General features: G+C 35.6%; 1 protein-coding gene and 1 long non-coding RNA gene across 4 annotated transcripts in view; one reads left to right on the plus strand and one right to left on the minus strand.

Moving 5' to 3' along the window:
* The window catches only part of luzp2 (leucine zipper protein 2), a 257,629-nt gene that overhangs the window by 12,417 nt on the left and 222,791 nt on the right, over positions 1 to 22,421 (plus strand). The window lies entirely within an intron of this gene.
* On the minus strand, positions 2,938 to 4,328 carry LOC124867015. Of its 2 annotated transcripts, none has more exons than XR_007037971.1 (3): positions 4,212 to 4,328; positions 3,483 to 3,572; positions 2,938 to 3,398 (listed from the first exon to the last, which is right to left on the minus strand). It is a non-coding gene; the product is annotated as an uncharacterized LOC124867015 (long non-coding RNA). The 2 variants fall into 2 exon arrangements; XR_007037970.1 differs by having other exon boundaries at positions 3,483 to 3,555; positions 4,212 to 4,312.

Raw genomic sequence — 22,421 nt, forward strand, 5'->3', positions numbered from 1 at the left:
ATTTTTACTGATTTCTGTACAACTGCACAATGTGAAAATGTATCTTGTTTAAAGAAATATCTTATATACGAGGAGTTAAAAGAAAATGGTACTGCTCTTTTTATTTCCCAAACTTTATTCTCATACACTTTTCTTCTGTATTTCCTTTTCATTACCTACTTTAAAGGTTGCAGGATGTTGAATAATCGGTGAAAAAGAACATTTAGTTCCAGGGAAACTGTCAGTTCATCCTTCTTAATAAAACACTTGTACACTCTGTAACACTGGCAATGGGTCTTACAAATTACTACAGTAACTTAAATTAGAATAAAAACTTTTAATCAAAGCCATATCTAATTTGATACTAACCTTGCTTTTTCAGCCCGGAGTCAACAGTACATTGGGTACCTTTTAAGATTGCCAACGTACGTGTTTTTGTTAGTATGTGGAAACAGTCTTGTTAGAAATGTTGATAAATTTATTTTGAACAATACTCTCTACCCAAGAGCTGAGTGGAATAAAAGCCTGGTCACACATGGTGTAAACAATAACAAAAACATCATTTTTGATTTACCTCTTACCGATTTAGAAAACTAGTGAGAATTAGAGAAATCCACTAACTCCAGGAGGTAAGTGTAGTGAAAACTGAATTAGGAAGGGAAGGGATTAACTTTCTTACCTATGCGTGGGGGACTCCAGTCTCCACCATGCTGTAGGAATTACTTTTTTGCCTTTACTTTGTTCAGTTTAGTTTCAGAATTGTTGTGGATCATTCTATGTTCTGTTGGGACAGCGGTCCCTAATAGGTTTTAGCATTTTGAACTGGAACAAATTTTAAATTAATTTGGTGAAGCACAGGGGTGTTAGTGTGTCTTTAGTGTATGTACCATGTCTTTGAGTAATTGAGGTCTGATCAGTGCTGAATGTACAGATTGGATGAACGTCTGAGCTGCCAGAATTTGTTTTTAAGCCATTAGTGGCCTTTGAGTTCAACGTGACAAAAAACCATTAATATGAGACCTGCTTACCTAAAGAAAAAGGATAATTATTGTCCTGTGTGGTGGCATATGGCACATTCAAAAATTTCTGGCAGATTTGTGCTGGCAGTGTTTAAGGAGAAGCCAAATAAGAAGATGTTCACAAGATTAAATTGATTTCTAAAGACACCACATAAAGCTGCCAAACTGCTGCTGTGTTTTTCATTTCCTGTCTTTTATTAACCCCTCTGTATTTCATCTCTGTTAAGTAAACTGTAAATCAAATTAAGCTTCCATGTAGCGTTTTTCAAAAACCATATCTGCTTCTTTGAAGGATTCATAAATCTGAATCCTTTATCAGGCACCAGTATACCTCCTCAAAGGCGCCTGTGTGGATTCTGTTATTTTTATCTAATCATTTCCTGAGCATATTCTAGTGTCAGGATCCATCTTGGGTGACAAGTGCTGGTTCCATGTGAGTCCCCAATCTCCCTGTTGTTCCACTGTTTTGCCATGACACCTAACTGATAAGTGTGTTGTTCAGTGTGTGCCTAAGAAGGGATGCGTTTCAGCAGTGACAGTTGGCATTTAATACAGAGAAGTCATTCAGTATTGCCCACTGAGGCAGTTTATCTCATAAATGTTTTTATTTCATATTTTCATGCCTGCGGACTTTGGTACAGACGAGACCCCTGCCTATTTGCTGAAAAAGAAAATTTCTTGAGGAAAGGCAAAGTGTCAGAGATGTGATTAATTCGTAGGCTTTGGTCAAACAAAGCACACTTTCTAAACATTTGTAATAATTTTTGAAGTGATGCGACACTTAAACTTCAGCTAATAAATACATTCTCTGAATACAAATGTAATTAATTCGAACAGGAAATTTGCATCTTGAGAATTTCAATGTGTATGCAAATTGTTTTTTATGAAATAAGTTTGTTTTTCATTCCAGTCCTCTAACTGCAACTGCCAACAAATTAGCACAACACTAAAAATCACAATTATTTTCATCATATCTGGCATAATTGTTATATTGCTACAAGCATTCTATTGTAAAATATTGCACTGCATGCAGTTTCAGTGAGACACTCATTAGGTTGCACCAACAATAGATATTTCTATATAATCACACTAAAATAACATAACATAACAGGGAAACATTTCCCTGTTTTTGAAAACCCAAGCTGAAGCCTGTTAAAGTTTAATAGAAACCATGGCAACCTAACTTGCTGCCTCTGATCACCCTAGAAAATATGACGCATAAAAAAACAGAAACACAAAATTTGAACAGACCTGTTAATACCATTTTGGAACATCTTCATCAACATCTTGCCATGGAGAACCTGGTTTTCAACAAAATCTCAAAAAGATTTTACCAAAAATACTTTAATAATCCCAAATGGAATCTAGTTAAACTTTAACAACTAAATCTAATGTACTTCTTTCTTCATGAATATTAATCTTACCTACTTTTTTGCTCCATAAGTTAATCTTTCTGATTAATCTAAATGGCTGCCCTATTTAAAGGATTTGGAGGTGAGTGACTTTAACTCTGCCACTGTCACTCTGCTGACATCAAGGTAGGCACAGGGAAAGCAGGCAAAACAAGAAATGAGGAGAAACAGCGCACATGTAGCAGGAACACATGGAGCATACTGGCAAAACAAAGCCAGGGTTGCGAGAGACACTCAGCATACTGGCTCGTGTATTTGTCTTGACCATCATGCACATTGTGTTTAGAGGTTTATGTTTGAGGTTATTCATGCGCATTTAGATTCAGAAAAAGTTTATTTTTAGATGTGTTTGATTTATGTTCAGTTTCAGTTTATGCATTACTAATAATTTATTTGGATCTTGGCAATAAATAGCTTTGAATAAGAAATGTAAATGTCCTGTGGCACTTCAAGTGACAATATTAAGCATGATGAAGTAATCTTCCGATGATGCTTCCACCACTAAGAGGCTTTTGGTACTTTCCAACCAATTTCCTTTGTCAGGACTACTTTTTGGCTACTGATGTAAAGTCACTCATGCGGTTCCCTCTCTTGCTGATTGCATCCCTTTGATCAATCTGTGCCTGTCTGACTTTATAGTTCTGAAAAAATGCCAAGATATCTGTGTTGCAGAATGTATCAATTGAGGGCCAAAGAACCAGTCTTTGTTACAAAATGTGTCCTTTCTTCGTTTGTGTGTGTATGCATGTATGACCATTGAACCTCACCACTGGTCACAGAGAGGGCAGAGAGAGGGTGTTATGTGGCTGAAGTCCACCACTCCCGTTTGACTGTCTGTCAGATGTCTTGCTTGGCTGAGCTCCACACAGCGATGGTGTTGACAAAATGACAGGAGGGTGGCACACTCCAGTGAATGTCAATTTGGCTGCGAAACACTGTTTTCCCAGAAGCACTGAAGTTCTTACCCACCGAAACATATAACGAAAAGCTGTTCAAAAGAAAATACAAGCTGTATTATAATAGATATTTATACAAAACACACACCTGCATAACATATCAAGCATATCCCTACATTATTGTTTGCTTTATCTGGACGTACAGTATATCCTTCCAGCTGTAAAGTACATCCTTCCAGCTTCATTTGGCTGCCATGTAAGACAAACTGCAATCAAAATTCATATGTGGAATTTCTGATATTTAAAACATGGTAAAAATATGTACCAAAGCCCTAATCCAGTCTGAAATGTTTCATGGATCGGAGTTTTCTTGCTGCACTTGCTTTCCTGACCCAGGAGAAGCAGAGAAGCATTCTAATTTGACTCTAATCTTATTATCTGTCTATTAGGGGCACAGTTTTAAAAAAGATTTATTAACATTATTTGTGTTGAAGAACCGTGGAAGTTACATAGAACATTCTGTGCAGGTTGGAATCTATAGGCTTAACATTAAAATTTGTGGACTACTACTACTGTACTACTTATCCTCAAATGCTATATAAGTTATACAAATCAACTTTCCCAAATGTTTTACCAAATTAGCATGTGATGACAGGTGCTTGGATTAACATTGATTTTATGGGCTTTATGAAATTCCCCTAGGCAAAAGCAGCATTTTGAATTACTCACGTAAATGTTGCTGCTAAAAAAGTTTAATAGAAAATGACTTCTCTAATGCCTGAAAGACAACTAAGGACCTACACTGAGAGTAACCTGACGCCTATGCAACAACAACCAAGAATTAGGACTTTCTGTTTTGCAGACATCTTAGGTATTGAACAGCATACTTGTTTTTTTTTTTTTACCTTTGCTTATAGTTGAGGGTTGATATGTTCAGTAGCAGTAGCAGGGTTACTTTATCTCGATAATCTGGCAGTGGCCTTATTGTGGTGGCTGATCAGCATTGTTATGTGATACTAAAGAGTGGTTACTAGGTTATGAGCATACCATTCTACTCTTATTTTAAAAACAATTGCTTACAAATTACAGTTACATAGGGAGATTCTAATGACATCAATTCCAGTAGCAGCCAGAATGTGCTGCTACTGGAAAGTATAAACATTTTTTAAATATTTTCTCACAAAATGCACATTCTTTTAATGAATAAAAATCTGAATTGTCTGTCATGCATAACTGGTCAGTCCCTATAATTTAATACTTTATAGAACATGCTGTGTTGTGGTTACATCTGAAAGTCTTTTGAATATGTCTGTACCAGCATATCAAGAGACCAGAGATGTTCACAGGTTATTTTTTGCAAGTCCAAGTCAAGTCTAAAGTATTTGAGTGACATGGCAGTCAATATTTTTTTATTTTTTTATTTATTTCAGACAATGATTTTGGTAAATAAATCAATTTCAGAAATGCTTATAACAAACAAACAAATATCCAAATACCATACAAAAAAGTGTTTGGTAAACATTAAATTAAATTTCCAGTTCCAAATAAATTAAATTAACTTAAACACAAATAGCAACCAGTAAAATAAACATTTTCCACAAGCAAACTTGTCAGTATATTTAACCTGAGATCTGACGTTGATTATTAATTAATATAAATTGTCTGAAAAGGGGTATGAAGAAGTAAAACTTATTTTTAATACCCCTTCTCCCTCTAATTGCACTTAAATTAACTGAGTAACCTTCCTGATTAACATCTATGTTTTTGATCCAGAATTCACAAACCAAAAACTAATAAATAAATATATATACACAATTATCTATTTATATACATATACACACATATACACATATATATATCTACACATATATACATACATACACATACACATACATACATGCATATATACACATGCATAAATACCCACACGCATACATAAACATACACACATACATATATATATATATACACACATACATACATATACATAAGTACACACACAGACAAACATGTACCTCCACATATGTACATGTAACTGCACACATGCATACCTACACTCACAGAAACACACCACACATTAGGCCTAAATCCACATTCACATTCTTGTATATTGGCACTTAGAGACCCCCCCCCAAATCATCAGAGCCACAATCCAACACCACAGCTCCACCACCACCAGTTCCCCCCACCAATCCCAACCCCACACCCCATAGCGCAAGGTGGCAGACAAGATCCCCAGGACCCCCATGAACTACCAAGCCGTCCACAAGAGTCCCCTGAACCCCGACCTGCCCCCCACCACCACGAGGCACAGAGCGAGGAGCAGCGAGAGAAGCCAGGCTGCAACAACTGCAGCGTCAGGCTGCAGCTACAGAGGACCAGAAGCAAAGAAGAGGGCCCCGCACCCCCATGCACCCCATGCAAACACACAGCAGAAACACAGACACGCACACACACACACACACACACACACATACATACCGTGCTCAGATGAGATACCATTCACCTCGCCTCTTCATCCCAATACATGTTGAAAAACATCAGTTTTAGTCTTTTTTTAAACAGACTCATGCTTGGACATTGCTTCAGCTCTTTTTGGAGTCACACCACTGACTGAAATGCACATTCTCTTCATGGTAGTTCGAACCCTCAAGGTTCTGAAATTGAGATTTTCCCTATAGTCATAACCCCCCACTCTATCAGTGCACAGCTTTTGAATATTTTCTGGTAGTTGTTTATTTGTAGCTTTATACATCAGCTGAGCTGTTTGAAATTCTACCAGATCTGGGAGTTTGAGGAGGCGGGACTCTACAATTAGTATGTTAGTATGGTCGTGGAATCCTGCCATATGAACCATTCTGATGGCCCTTTTTTGTAATGTGCATAACGGTCGCAGTGAGGTTTTATAGGTGTTGCCCCATATTTCCACACAATAGCTCAAGTAAGGTAATATAAGTGAACAATACATAATATGAAGAGCATCATGATTTAGAAAATATTTAGTATGTTTAATTAAGCAATATAAATTATCCATGTAATGTAATTGTTGTTATTTAGCCTATTTGATTTTGGCTTTGGAGTTTTGTGTTTTGGGGCAGTTTGTGTAAGACTCTAGACTGTCCGATTTAGCCAAAATGACTGTTAAAAGTTTTTATTACTTTTTGTCATCAGCTCAATAAGCACCCCAAAATATTGGGATGCAAGTTTAAATCCATATTGGTCACTCCTACTTAAAAGTTAGATTTTGGTATTTATCTTCATCGTTTTTTTGTTTTTTTTAATAATCATAAGTTAACAGGATTCACCACATTCAAAAGTGCTCAACAACATTATTGTAGAGAAATCACCAGCCACAGTGTTAGAATGAACAATTGATTATGAACAAATATTTGTAATGACTAATATGCTCTTCAAAAAATATATTGTTCTCAAAGCATTACATAAAAAGTAAGATTTCTGTCATGGTTGTGGGTTTGGTGGCAGGAGCACAATGCAGAACACGGCGAGCAGGTAGCATGGTGAGTTGATGAAGTATTTAATGTGGAAGCAGACTGACTTACAGGCAGGTATGCAGTGTACAAAGTTCTGGCAGGTGGTCCAAAGCGTATATTCGGGAAGCAAACAAAAACTAAACCATAAGAAAGAACTCGAGAAATCAACAAGGGTAGTGATGAAAAACAACATTAGGAACCAGCCAGGAACAATGAAAACTAGAGAGCTTATAAACTGAGGGAAGTGGTTTATGGACCAATGAGACCGGGAGGCAGGTAATCAGAGGAAACATGAAACAGGTGTGGACCAGGCTGCAGGGAACTGAGGGAATATGAACTATGGGAACGGAAGCTAGAAAATGCAGAGACTGGAAGGGAGAACTAAACTAAACTAGAGACAACTCTAGGGAAAAGAAACCTAAACATAAACTAACATAAATAATAATTATAGGAAGAACTAAACAGGGGCATGGGGAAAAGCTAAACTAATGGAAAACAGACCTAAGGAACCCTATATAAATAAAACCCTAACATAAAACACAAAACTAAATCCAGAAGAAACACTAACTAGACAAAGCAGGGACATGAAGAACTATACTAAAGAGCAAGGCTGGGAAAGAACAACTAATCTAAAGGGGAAACAAGCAGCTGGGTAAATAATAACAAAAAGGGGTCTTAGGCCAAAGGGAAAAGGGGAACTAATAAACTAGAAGAATGCAGCAAGAACAAATAACCTAACAGTAAACAAGCACAGAAGCTCTAACTGAGAAACTAAACTAGAAAACCCAAACAAGCAAAGAGAACTGTTCTTATAATAACAATAATAACAACAACACAACCAGAGGAAAAAAGAACATTCTAAGTAATAAATAAACAAGAAAGCAACCACTAAGGGAACTATGGGCGAGTGGAGAAAGAACTACAAAAACTAGGGGGCATGAGAGAGAACAAAACTATCAGAATGACAGAAGGAATAAACAAACATAACTACTTAACCCAAAGGAATAGAAACACCTAACTGAAAAGTAAACAAACACAACACCAAAATAAGGTCCAAAATGGCAGATCCTGACAATTTCAAGGCTTGGGTAAAAGTAGTCTCCTGGTTAGAAATGGTTTTCGCTTCACAATCATTTTTTTTTTTTTTTAAGAAAACAAGATTTGACCAAATATTGGCATTGTGATTTCATGTGTATTTTTCTTTTTAGTGTTTAATACTCAAACCTATAGTCTTAGATGTACTTCAAAGATAAATGGATGCTTTGAATTTGGTCTTGCATGTACTGTGTTCAGTAAGTGAACATTTGGGTCAGTGGCAAGCTGGAACCCTGACAGATTTAAAAATATCTGAACAATGGTTTTCTGTGGAAGTGAAAATTTGTCCCTACTGAACATGACCTTTTGAATCTTCTCCTCATCGGCCTCAATTCAGACAAAGGTTCTGCAGTGTCACCTGCTGTCGGCATTGAACACAACACAGCATGTACAACTCTGGTATTTGATCTTGTCCTTGAAGTCAAAAAGGTGCTTAAAAGCCCAGTGCTTTAAATCCTTCCACAGCATGCAGCACAATTTATAGATTTATAAACAATGAAAAGCACAAATCTAAAGTACTACAAAAACCTCTGTAAACCCATTTTGCTACAGAGCCTTTAAAATAAACATTTTCAGTGTTGCAGGGAGAAATTAAACCCAGCCCATTGTCACTAAAAACAGATTACACCAACCAGTGTCTGCAAAATAATTATTTTTTTTTTTCACACTGATCCTCGATCTCATGTAATGTGTTATAAAAATCCAACACTTTCCCAACCTTTGGCGATAACAGGTTGCTTTGAATAAATGCTGTGCTGCATAGCAAGCAGAATCCATTACTTAAATGAATAAGACTAATAATAAATATTACTTTGAATTCTGTTGGATTAACAATGATCAGGTGGGAATTTGTTGAGGTGCCTTTTCTACATTAACACCTTTTATATACAACGGCTTTAAGCAAGTCCATTTCATTTGTGCAGCTTTATGTTCAAGATTTGGTAGAGGAATAATAACTTCATGGTGGTTATAAAAGGACAGAAAAGACAGAACTCTTAAAACAGTCTGTTTATGTACTTACTGCTACACTCCGTACAGATGATTTACTAATGCCAAGTACACCAGTTAGGTCAGCGAGGAATGCTGTGCATTTACCAATGCACAGCATTCCTCGCTGACCTAAGCTGTTTACAGACTTCATACAGTTGAAAATGCTGATGAAATGAAAGTGCAAGAGACTCAGAATCAGGCTGAACAGTGCATGGGATTCTGAAGCGCCCTGCTGATTGGCCTTAATTTCATCAGAATTTGCCATCTTAAGCAAGACCTTAAGTATAAAAACAAAATCATTAGAATTAATTTTAGATGGTTATTCAAAAAGCTAAATGAGGTAATTTTAGTCTGTCTTTGCAGCTGTGTTGTCATGTCATTTAAATAATGTCATGGCATTTAAATAAAAAATATTTACAGGGATAAACACTTTTATTGTATAAAATATACAATTTCTGTTTTTCTTTAAGAAACTTTGATTTGTGGTTTGAGGGTGGAATTAGGTGTCCCATGCATGTTGACATAGATATACAAGATGCAGCAAACTCAGAAACATAGAAATGTATGTTAGATGTAAAGATACATACGTTTCCACAAAGAAGAGACAAAACAATGTAGTCACATTTGGTTTGTTTTAGTTTTTTTTTCTTTATTTCTGCACCTTTGATGATTTTTGAAAATCCCACCAAGTCTCACAGTTAATATTTAAGTCACAATTTAGCTCACTCCTATATCTCCTCATACATTGGCTTTTGTGGTTTAGCAGGGGGAATAGCATCAGCTTAATTTGCTCAACTACAATCTCAGGAGCTCCACCATCTACCCCAATTGTGAGGTTTGCAATGTTGTGCTTGAAAACTTTCAACAGAGTGCATTCATAAGTGGCGTTAAGCATTTGTGCAAGCTTCAAATTACACAGTTTTATTAACAGAAAACGTAAACTCAGTGTAGTGAGATTAATTTATGTTCTGTTCAGGAGTGAATAACTGATGCAAAGTGAAAATTGTGTTAGACAAACATTTGCCTCCTTGTTTGAAAAATCGGCCATCAGTACCTCCCAAAATACAGTGTATTGTCATGCTGTTACATCAATATCAGTTTTTTCTGTCTTCATTCTGCATCTTTTAACTTTTCTCTCTGAACATTAACCAAACAGTTTTCATTTATAAGCTCAATGTGTAACAAGCTCTTGCAGAAAACTTGAGATTCTTGCATTGGCAGTGTAGAATGCTTCTATTTTACTTCTGTATCTAGAAACTTTATTCTTCTTATGATTTTATTTGAACTTTCATTTGGATTGTCAATCATTCTTCACTCTGATCACACCTTGGACATCACCTGGTGATATGGAGGACCTGGTGTGCTCATGTAAGCAAGGGCTTGTTTCCTGACCTTTATAGCTGACTCCTCTAAAACATATTCAGTGTCTTTCATGTTTAGAAGAATAATTATGTACCTCATAATAAACACAGACAACCTGATTGGTAAGGTCTTGCGCACCTCTGAAAAAAGTAAAGACCCAGAAGTCAGGCATAAATAACCTGAAACGTGCTTTTAGGCTGTATAGGAGCTGTCAGTGAAAAAAAAAAAAAGACAGACCTCAAAGAGATCTTTAAATGTTGACCAAAAAGGTGGAGGAGCTAATTATTTTGCCTCTCTTATTTCTTTAAAATTGTACAGTCCTGCTGTTATTTTTCAAACAATTAATTCAACTGTCAATATGCTACCTATTTGAAAAGATAACATCACTCTTCTTTTAGCTTTTTCTCTACTAGCTTCCCTGAAGCAGCCGTAAAGGTGTGGAACTGCCTCTCACTGTCAGTTAAATGAGCCAATTAAAACATTGCTGCAGACATACAGTTAAGCCCCAAATCATTCATACACCAGATTTAAAATCTTTTACAGTTTTCATTTATCCAAGGAGTTTGTTTCTGATAGGAAATGAGACCACTCTGAAAAGATAAAACAAATATATGTAAGGGTATCAATTTTGGAAAAAAAAAAAAATATATATATATATATATATATATTTGTTTGTATTGAGATTATTAGAAATCCACAAATTTAACTCTTCTAATCAGTTATCAGTTAAACATTTGTTGTGGGATTAATGCAATCAAATCCTTCTTACTATAACTGCTGAGCAGCTTTTTTTATGTTTCCCTTGGTATTTTAATGATTTGACATAACATAAGGTAACATAAGATAAGATAAGATTTTAAAGTCTTAATCCATCTTTGAATTTTACCAATTTTTAGCTCCCTCCAAAGAGACAGAAGAAAAATATTGTTAAAATTTAAAGATTACTTCAAACTAAAATCGGCCAGCAGAATAAATAATTGTGGGATTTACTGCATTTGTTACCTATGATTGTTAATCTCATCTAACAGTCTTAGTATGTTAAAAAATATTTTGATTTTTTACTTAGAAAATAATTTTAATGCTAGCTTTTATGCTCACTATTTCAATAACCATATATAGATTGTTTCTCTTATGCTGGTTATTGTGGTTGACAGTTGATTTAGCTTTTTTGCATTTTTTTATGTAGTTCTACTTGACTGGATTTGGCAAAGGTCTGATTAGGAGTAATCACTATGGTGTCATTCTATTTAATAGTGTTGTGTGTTGATCAGTGTCCTGGCGATGTTGAAAAAATTAGGCAGGAATTCTTTGAAGCTAATATAGAACCTGAGTAAAGCAGTTTTCCTCAAAACCTCCATGAAATTTTACATCACAATCTAAGCCTTGTTTGGGGTGGATCACTTCAGTGTATTGAAGAACCACGTTTTTCCTTCCTAACTTTCTTTCCACCTATCAGTCTGTTGTCTGGCTGTTTATCTTTCATGTGTATTCTTAGTGTGATGTGAAGAAAGGTGGATGCTGTCTTGAGCACTAAGGAATCTACAGATGATTTCTATAATTTCCTTCATTGTTAGATTAAGCTTAAATGGGAAAAAATCCCTGCATGAGATAAATCCATCAGCGGCTCCACATTACGAAGAATTATAAAACAAAACTTTGTGTTAATCACAGTTCGAGGAGCTAAAGCACTACTTTTATGACAAACATATGTCATAAGAGTAGGATTTTATTTAGTTTTTTAAGGGCAAAGAACTTGGTGAAGCCATATGCTATGAGATTGATACATAAAGTTAAGTTTAGAAGGATGTTGTCAAGTTAGGATTTTGGATTCTGGATAATGTATTTCTCTTCTCTTTACCTGCATGATGTATGATGAGCCTTATATAAAAAAAAAAAAATCAATGTAATTATAAGTTGATTATGTCATCCCTACCATAAATCTTGAACCACCATGCAAGCTACTAAATCACATTTAATTTATTTTATCCTCCTTTTCACTCCCCAAATAGGGTAACATTCTATCAACTGCATTTCTGAATCCTTAAAGGGTGTACCTGGTGTTTAATGCTATTATTTTTGACAAGGTTGAAAACTTATTTTGACATGTAAAGAAAGTTGTCTCTGGACTGCAGAATCAAACCTCTCCCCAGAGATACTTAGCATTCCAGTCACATCCACCCAGTTTTCTAACAGCGGAGTTAGGGTGGTACTTAAGCAAGAACTGCCATAATTGTGGTTGTAGATTGACCTTCCTAACCTTAATTGTTGAACTGGCAGGTTTTAATCAGTGTTGGGGACTATAATAGTAAATTATGCTAATAATTTGAGAAAATTGACAGTCCTGATCAATAAAGACTCAAAGAAACAGGGAAGAGTGGAAAAGGAAATACAAAGACTGCTGCACTTCTGCAAATGACACCACAGTGGACAGAAATGAACTTGTTTGAGAGATAAATAAGTAGTCTTTGCATCTCAATGTGTGATGCATTTTAAACTAATAAAAATATTCTATATGTCTAGATATTGTGCTATAATTATTTTCATGATTCTAATGTTTCCTGAGACTAATGTCAGGTGGTTGTATATTTCTCTTTGACGGCGAACCTAAGCTTTCTATGGTTATATAGCAGTGTTTCTGCCATTCAACATTCTGTAAGTAATCATTTGGCATAATAAATTATTACTTACTACCGTAAATTATTACTTACAATATTGCTGACTGCAAAACTAATATTTTCAGTAAATATTGGAAGTATGGAATACTTGAGGAGTCTTTTTCTATTGTGGATGTGTTAGGTATTAATTAGTCAACTCAGATGAAAGAAGTATAACACAGGGTCTCTGTTCTTCTTGCGCAAGAGGTAGCTCACACTTTGCAGTGCAAATCTACAAAGTGTTGGCACCCCTCTTTCTTTATTTATACATGCTGGTTCACACACAGTTCAACAAACATTCAGGGTGTGTGTGTGTGTGTGTGTGTGTGTGCGTGGGGTCAGAAAGCTTAGGGTTCATGTGTCTTGATTTTAAACAGAGAGGGAGTGGGGACTTGGTACGAGCAGCTCTTAGATGTTGCTGATAAAAGCATAACTCACTCGTCTCCCCCATCTCCCTTTCTGTGGCATGTAGGAGGGGAAAAGCACTTAGATGTTATGGTTTGTGAGATATAGGACCCCAGAATGCAGACCAGAAGGCAGCATGACGGTAAGTGCAAAAGATTTAATAACAGAAAACTCACTCACTACAGGAGGCAGGAACAAAACAAACGGGCAGGCAAGACAGGCATGGCATGATCAAAAAGACAAGACTTGGTTAGAGAACAAGACATGAGCATGAGAAAAGTTTCTGCGACGACTAACTGAACAGGTGTGAATATATGACGTGAAAACCAGGCGGAGCAAGGAAACAGATTAACTTGAAGCAGGTGAACCGAATGAGCTTAATTAACAGAACAAAACGTTACTGGAGCAAAACAGAGACTCTTGAACACAAACTAGAAAAACATGAAGCAAAAGCATAACCATATCCGAAAACCAAACTTGACAAAACATGAACAAGACCACAAAACAAAAGCATGACCAGAAAAATAAACAGAAACATGATTCAAAACTTGAACAGTGAAAAACATAAAGAAATAACCAAAAACCAAACAACCCCAAATCATGACATTAGAGCAGACATGAGTGATAAACAATACAAAAGTTTTCAAACCCTAACAGGATGTAATACAACAGATTTTTGTAGAACATTTATTGATTTCATTTTCCCTTTTTAAACTATATTCTAATTTTAGGCACCTCAGGCACCTGCAGCAATTTCATGTCATGTTAATGTCACATGGTTTTACCGGCTCAGTGCCACTAATTGCATTTCCACGTTATTGCGGTGAGATGTCTGGCAGTTCTGTTTTCCCTTTGACACTCATGTTCTGCCATATGCCTCCTAAATTTTAATATTTATTTTTGAATTGAATTAATATTAAGCCTTACTCCTAGAGATTGTATTACAAATAATGTCAAATAATGCATGTTCTTAGAAGAACTTTATTTGTAATCATTATTTTCAGCATGTGTACGTTAGTTTAAAATCACTTTTATCTGTGTCACAATTATTGGAAATTCTAATATTTTCAATAAAAAAACAATAAATGTAACTGTTTTTGTTAATTTATATATTGTAATTTGTAATCCATAATTTCCAATTTCCCTTGAAAGTAAATATGACATAACACAATGGCCACACTTAAAAATGGGAAATACAAGAGATCATACATTTCAGAAATGACAGATGTGTTTTGATCTTGATATATTTAAGGAAAGAGATACTAAAAATTGCTACTTGCTTAAACTTAATAAACTCTACAGTCTGGTCATTAAATGAAAAATTTAAAACTGCTGGAAATATGACATGCACTAGCTGGATTTGAACCCAAGTTTATACTGCAGCCACACAGTGAATGGTGATGGATATAAGAAAAAATCTCCAAACCTCGTTATTAGTGAACCGGAGTAGAGAGTGCTATCCTTTGTTACCAAGTCCCCATAACAACTGTTTATTTAAAGGTTTTTGCACAAATCTTTTCCAGCGGTCGCAGTAAAAAGTAAATTGCCATGTACTTGATAAAATCCAAAGAATTTCTGAAAGTGAATTAACTGTGCAAAAACAAAACAAAATTTAACTTCAGTGTCTATTTGCATTCTCGTGACACACAATTAACTTATATGAATTACCCAGACTTCCAAAATCTATAATTATTTCCCTGAACATTAAGAATTTTCTCTATTTCTTTCTTTTCTGCTTATTTGTATTAGATTTTTTTTTATTTTTGCTTGATGTTTGTTTCATGTAAGGGGAATGATTTCCAACTCAAGTTAGGTTGCTTATTTAACACCCCTGTTTTCACACAAGATAGTCAAATGTATGTTTTCTTGTTAAGATGTGTTCCTTATTCATGTTTCTTTCAGGTTGCTTTTGAAAATATCACCTTAGATTTATTTAATTAATTACTTTACTCAAAACAGGAAACTTGACGCTTAATATGGTGAGTTTCAACCTCACTAGATGTTTTTAAGAGTTCCAACTGTCAATCCATACATCTACAAGCACAAAGAATAGCACCTAAGATTTATGTGTTATGTCACCTTTTTGACACACCCTAGCAGATAAGAGCAGCTCTGTGACATAATCCGAGCAGTCCTAAAGAAGCTCAAGCCGCAATACTGCAGCTGTAAAAGCCAGCAATATCATGTGTTGGTGAAATGAAATGGCCATTTAAAGGGTGCAGATAGTTTTATCTCATCTTCATTCATCTCCAACTAGAGTGCAGCACTTATCTTTGTGAAGAGCAGACTAAGCCAAGGTCTGTTATTAAAATGCTATTATTAAATTGTCATTGGCCCATGAAAAACTCATTGCATCCGCCGTAGTTGCATTGAAGTTCATTGAATAAGCCAATGTACTACGTATGAGGCTGGATTTACTTTTAATTGCATTTTTGCGAGAGAGATGTAAAAAGCTGGGTTACTTATAGTCCACAGACTATGGGATGTAATGGTTTGTGAATGTTGCATGTCTGGATGTGATCTGTGAGTGCAGTGCAGCTTTGATCAGTAAAGCATGTCCACATCTATTCAAAATAAAAAGAATCACACTATATCGGATTCTACACAATCTTAAATCATATAATAACATAGACACAATGCATATACAGCAAGCTGCAAAAGTATTTTTCACTTTTGTCATAATATAAACTAAAGCTTCATGGGCTTCAGTTATTTGGACTGTATGTGATAGGCTAGAACAAAGCAGCACATAATTTTGAAGTACAATGAAAAGAATATATAGTTTTCCAGATTTATAACAAATGATAATCTGAAAGTGTGGTATGCATACCCCTCAGTAAAAAGTGTGAATACATCAGTGAGTTCAACAGCACCTCCTGCTAGTTTATTAAATATGCAAATAAGTTGGCTGTGGTTCAGGCAAGAAGAGCAAAAGTGAACAATCATCGGTACACATATGTAAAACAAAACATATGTTCAGCTTTTAGGGGTACTCAAAGCATCCTTATTAGCCAGTTCTTGCACACTAGGGTTCAGACTCTTCAGAGAATATCAAAGACTGCAGGACATTTCCTGCCACTGCCAGCAAATGATGGAATAATCTGGAAATACAGCAGCCAATACTCTGGTCTGATGAGTATTTACCTGCAGGGGGTGTGCCCATCCCTTCCGTTTCATCTCAGCAAGCACATATGGTGCCCTGTTACAGGCGCCTCCAACAGGAATGTCTGTTTTCCAGAGGAAGCCTCCAGTTTATTTATAGTGTTTTGAGTTCTTGCTGTATGGTTATGTTTTTTTATGTCTTGCCAGAATTGTGGAAATTGTTCTTGTTCCTCCAGTCTAGGAGTGTCATGCTGAGATATAGTATTGTGTTTTATTCATTTAGATATGGGCAGTATGTTCCCTATAAAGAGTGTTTTAAAACTCTATCATCTGTGGGTGTCATCATCCTTGTCCTTCATACACCAAAAACACCCGTTCAATGTAAGTGGGTCAGTCATCTCCATTCACTTACATATGCTTTTAACCCAACATCTAATATGTCAGTCAGTCCTCATTGATTGCATTGACCCCTAACAGGTGCATATTTATGTTTCCACAGACAGCTGTCCTTACAAATAATGCAATGGAAGGTCACTGAGACAAACAGTGAGTAGGGGGCCCACCAGGAGTTTTGTCTATCTGCATCATCACCTTCACTAGTTAAAAAAATAACATATATTCACTTTGAATTAGTTTATCAGCTTGACCTTACTGTCCACCCTGATGATTTAAAAGCACCCCCAATCAATCATATTTACAAAATGAGATTTACAATGTCAAACGCTTGTCAAAGACAACTGTTTTAAAAATGTCTTCTTGGAGGAAACAAAGGTGAAGGGTGGACGTGCCTGATTTCTCAAGAGCTTATCATCTCATAAAAACCTACATTAAAACAATAAATATTTCCTCCCTTCCTTTCCTGACATTTGCTCTGATGAAGCTGTGCTAAAAGAATAAAAGTAACACTTTACACTTTAAATAAATGAAAGACAGACAAACACAGGAATTCCTATTTAAGGTTTTTCTGTGAGTGTAGAAATTAAATCAAAGGTCAGCTTAATGTAAAAACAATAGCAAGGAAAAAGAAGACAAATAGATAGGAAGGAGGCAAATTCTGTTGACTGGAAACAATCAACAGTTTTAAAGGACATCCCCATCTCCCCACTGGTGTGGCATTTATTACCTCTCCCAAGAAGGTTATGTTTTTGTCTTTATTAGTTTGTCTGTCTGTTCATCTGTCTGTTTGCAAAATGGCCCCAAATGTTATGAACAAATTAGAATGAAATCTTCAGACAGGGTACATATTAGGAAAATAAACTGATTTAGGTTGTGATGCGGAGCACCATCTGGATCCAGGGTTATTTTGAAGGACTCTCTATCATTGCCAGACCATGGAATTCTCACGTGGTTTGTCACCTTGTCTGCAGTTTACATGCAGCAAACCAGAAGTCACCCAGAGTATAGCTCATCAGTATAGAAAAAGGCAGACATGCGTCAATGACCCATTTGTCTTGGCGGAAGTCAGCACTATGAGTGCTTTTCTAGTTATAAAGAGAGCAGGGCATTTGTGTCCTGGAGAGGACACCAGTAGCCTGGTTCGAATCCCACAGCCTGCCACTCTGGATCCCTGAGCAAGCCCCTAAATGCTCCTTGGGCGCTGCACAATGGCAGCCCTCTGCTCACTAAGGAATGAGTTAAATGCAGAGGACAATTTCTCCTTTGTGAGATTAATAAAGTCTTAAGTTAAATATGAATTTTTACTGTCCTAAGTTATTATAATAAAACATTTTTATAGAAGTGTTAACACATATATTAAGCATAAAATTAAAATATAATAAATTATATAAAATAAAAAAACTAATATGATTGGAACTTCAGACCTCTTGAGATTAATAACATTGTTGACCTAACTACATTTAAATTAACACCAGTGGGTGCTGAATTTTTTCAGTGAGGTAATATTTTTCTTATTTTGACTGTTAAATATGTACACTCTAAAATTGTACATACTGAATGGGTTGTACTTGAGTCCTTTAGGTCATGCCTTTTTTGTAGAATCAGCTAATTTATCACCATCAATTAGGACGAACACAACAAAGTATTATTAGTAAAGGCACTTCAGTGTACCTGGCTCAAAGTGGAGAGTGATTTTTCACAAGCAATCAATTTTAATCTAGATTATTAAATGCAGCAAATTAAATGACAACAAATATAAGTATTTGTCATTTACAGTATTTTTGTAATTCTCCTGCAGCTTTGCCTTCTTCCATATCAACATGATATAAATTCTGCTATTCTACGTACATTTATGTTACACCTGAATGTGCAAAGCTTACTACAACAGCTTGATAGAGCTTGTGTTGCACCAAAACCTTCAGATTGCATCTTTAGAAAGTATCCAGTTATGAGCTAAAGATATTTTAAGATGACAAACTCTATTTAGAAATCGTTTTTTTCCATACTTGTTGCATGATGTTGCTTCCAGAACTTGCTGATGAAATTTCTATTAACTGCTATTTCAATACTTTTTTGCTGATAAAAAATATTGTACATTTAAAGCTTAAAAGCAGAAGAACAAAGTTGCCCATGACCTTTAATTTAGAAAATTAGGTTTGAGAAGTCTATTGCTGGGAATATTGCTAATGTTCCACATTAGTAATATTCATCTAACCTCTTGAAATACAAACCACAACTCATACAACACAGGTAATGCATTCACCATTAAGTTCCAAAATGTAATTTGCACTTAGCAAGCCACAGATTCTTCTGTTATTGTCTGCAGTATTGAAAATAATGTTTCATGTTTATATTTATGCTTTTCGTAAATTGTGTCAGGTACACACTTTGCTCAATTAAATTAAACATAAGTAAATGCTACTCTACATATAATCAAAACAAAATACCATAATGATAGAATTTTTGCCAAGTGAAACAAAGTAATGGAAAAAAAACAAAAAACTTTTAACCAAAGCTGAATAATTAGCAAAGCCTACATGTTGCGATAACCACTTTACTTTTGGTGCAAAGTATAAATAATAATATATATATATATTTTTAATAAACCTTTGAATTTAGAATTATGATTGAAGACTATAAATAATGCATAAGTGAAAGAGGTCAGTGAGTGCTAAACCCTCAGACAGGCAGATATTCACTTTCACCCTTAGGGTACCTCAGTGTCTTTATCTTTCCACCCACTTCTATGACATACAGCTGTTGGGATTATGAATCTGAGAATATTATTTAATATTTAATATTAATATTTTATCAAATAATATTTCGGTCTGTTAAGGGTTGTCCTGTGAATACCAGCCCAGTAAGGCGATGGTATTAGGACAAAATAGAAAGGTGTGAGCCAAGCTCTGACATTATTGAACAGCATAAACTCTGCACATACATGGAATGAATTCACACAATTTCTTAAAATACAAGAATTTATTAACAAAAATAAGTCAACTCAAAGTCAAACATATTTCATTCAACAAACTCTTTACTATGCTAAAACAATCCAACTAAACTACCAAGCAGAATTAAGGAATAAGGAAGACTAATGGGCTATGTACAATATAGACAAGTTGATTAAAGATGATTGAAAACCATGACCTGAAGAGTGATGCAACATTACCATGCAATGTTTATGTTTGAGAACCAAGGATTATCTTGAAGGATCTGGAAATGAAGTTAAGTTAGTCTTGGAACCAATTTAGACAATAATCAGCAACGTTTAGACAACCATTCACAATGCAAGATCAGATAAAATACTATTTTAATAAAATAATGTTTTAAATAATGATCTGCTGAATAAAACCAACCTTCTGGATGACCATTTCTCAAGGGTGTATAATTAGCTGCCTTTATTTATTGAAATAATATTTAAATATTTAAAGAAATATTATTAAGGGAATGGTAAAACATTTAAGGACGTATTTGGAAAAGAGCCAAATCTTTCTGGAGAAATGGGGCTTAATGGTGTTTACTTAGTTAACAAGTTTAGTAAAATGATGTTAGGGACACATTATTTACTGCGTTGAAAACTAACAACCTTTCTGGGTAGATATTCTTTAGTACTAAGCATGTGTCCTTACCTGTTAGCAGTTGAAGCTAACAAAGAAGCTGCTAGCTTAGCACCAGAATCAAACACATACCTTTAAAATACCAGGGTTAATAAAAGGGTTAAAATGCATAAGTGCGGACGGCGCGTTATGATCTACCTTCTGTTTAAAATCACCCTTTAAATAAAGTTTGTCTTAACCTTAAAACACACAGACAAAGAACACAAAACTGAACATGTGTGCTGCAGATATTCTGCTAGCACCAAGATAGCTGAGTTCAACACAAACAAAACCAAACTTCATAAAATGAAAAACGTTTAGATAATTTCAATCTAAATCACTTCTATATTATTCTGCCCAAACACCTAACCTCGTGAACTGTGCTGAGGAACGTTGTCCAAGGCGGTGAAGTTTGAAGAACGCATCCACAGTGAACAATGGTTAGCTACAGCTAACCTCTGTAGCTGTAGATGAAAGACGGCTCGTTGTGTCCGCCAACCACACTGCACGTTACCACGGTGATGCGGCCTCCGTTGTTTGTCCTCCTCTCAGGCAAGGAAACCGCTTCGCACGGCTTGTAGAGACAGCGTCTCTGCAGGAACGTCTCTGGGACACCGTTTGCTTCTGCAGGCCTCATAGAGAGAAAGTCAAGCCAGGCATGTACCTTAATTCCCGTTTTATGAATGAATACGGATAAACAGTTATTCACTCTTACTTAACTTGTGCATATAATCACGTGATCTTATGACACTCTTGGATCCAGTTGAAGAGTTGTCTTTTTGCCAGCAAAGAGACATTAGCGCGCTGGGCCTCCCCTATCCTGGTCCCGCAGAGGAGCAGTGGAAAGAGGTCCGTAGAGGAGCAGTGGAAAGAGGTCGACTTGTTGGAGAGGGGGGTGCTCTTATTCAGACAGTGGCATCATGGGAAGTCTGCTGCTATCCCCCTTTCCTCAGTTGCTGGAAGTCAGTTAAATGCAATTTATTTTGAAAGTTCCAGAAAAGTGTGTACCGGAGTTTTAATGTTGTTTCCATGGCTGGGTCCCAACACAGCTCATGAATTCACAAGTACTGTTGTTGCTACTTGGAAGGTTGCAGTATAAAAAGACTGGCTCATAAACATTTATCTGAGATAATGAGTATTTGGAAGCAGGTTTCACCAATATCTTGGGGTAAGGGAAGTGTTTCAACTGCAATTTCTTATTCCATTTGTGGGGAAAAAGATCTTCAAAGATCAGAGTGCAGAAACTCCAAAAATTGCTGAAGTAAAAACTGGGAAAAAAAATTGTCAACATGAGAAAAAAACACGACAAGAACAATTTTTGTATGGAAAGTGATTCTCCTGAAACGACAATGGCTTGTTTTTTCATTTAACCTAGTTTACCTTTTTTTTTTTTATTCTTGGCGGAATTGTAATGGCCACAGGGACCGGTAAAAAGACTGCATGAACAACAACGCTGATGTTGTGGACATATAAAAATATTCTGTGTAAGCACAATGTAAGGTTTGATAATGTATTGTTTTTAATGTATGTGTTTTACTACAGAGATTGAAGATTTTTTGTTTCTGTGGATTACAGATGCAAATTCAGGAAGTTATTTCGTTGTTTTCTAAATAAATTGGTGTTGATGAGGCTTAAAAGAAAATGTTATTGGACACCCAAAAATATTTAATATATGTATAAAATTATAAAGTGCAAACAATTCAATAATGTATTTAGTGAAGAAGTGAACAATTCCAGCACAGGCTTTAACTTACGTAACTGTTCAGAGACTCTTGTAAAGCTCTCAGTTTAATACTTGTTGACTTGTAAGTGTGTGTTGTTCAATAATAAATTTGCAGACACGATTCACTTGTAGAGAATCATCTGCCTTTAGCCACTGTCACAACTTGCTTATCTGATGATGAATGTCCATAAATAAATGAATCAGCTTCAGCTGTAAAACAAAGCCAACAACAGCTGCGGTAAAATCCATAATTTGCTCCAGCATGGCTGTTTAGCAGGTGGCATGGGTCATGATGGTTATT

This window comes from Girardinichthys multiradiatus, chromosome 4, assembly GCF_021462225.1.
Source record: "Girardinichthys multiradiatus isolate DD_20200921_A chromosome 4, DD_fGirMul_XY1, whole genome shotgun sequence".
In the NCBI taxonomy this organism is placed as follows: domain Eukaryota; kingdom Metazoa; phylum Chordata; class Actinopteri; order Cyprinodontiformes; family Goodeidae; genus Girardinichthys; species Girardinichthys multiradiatus.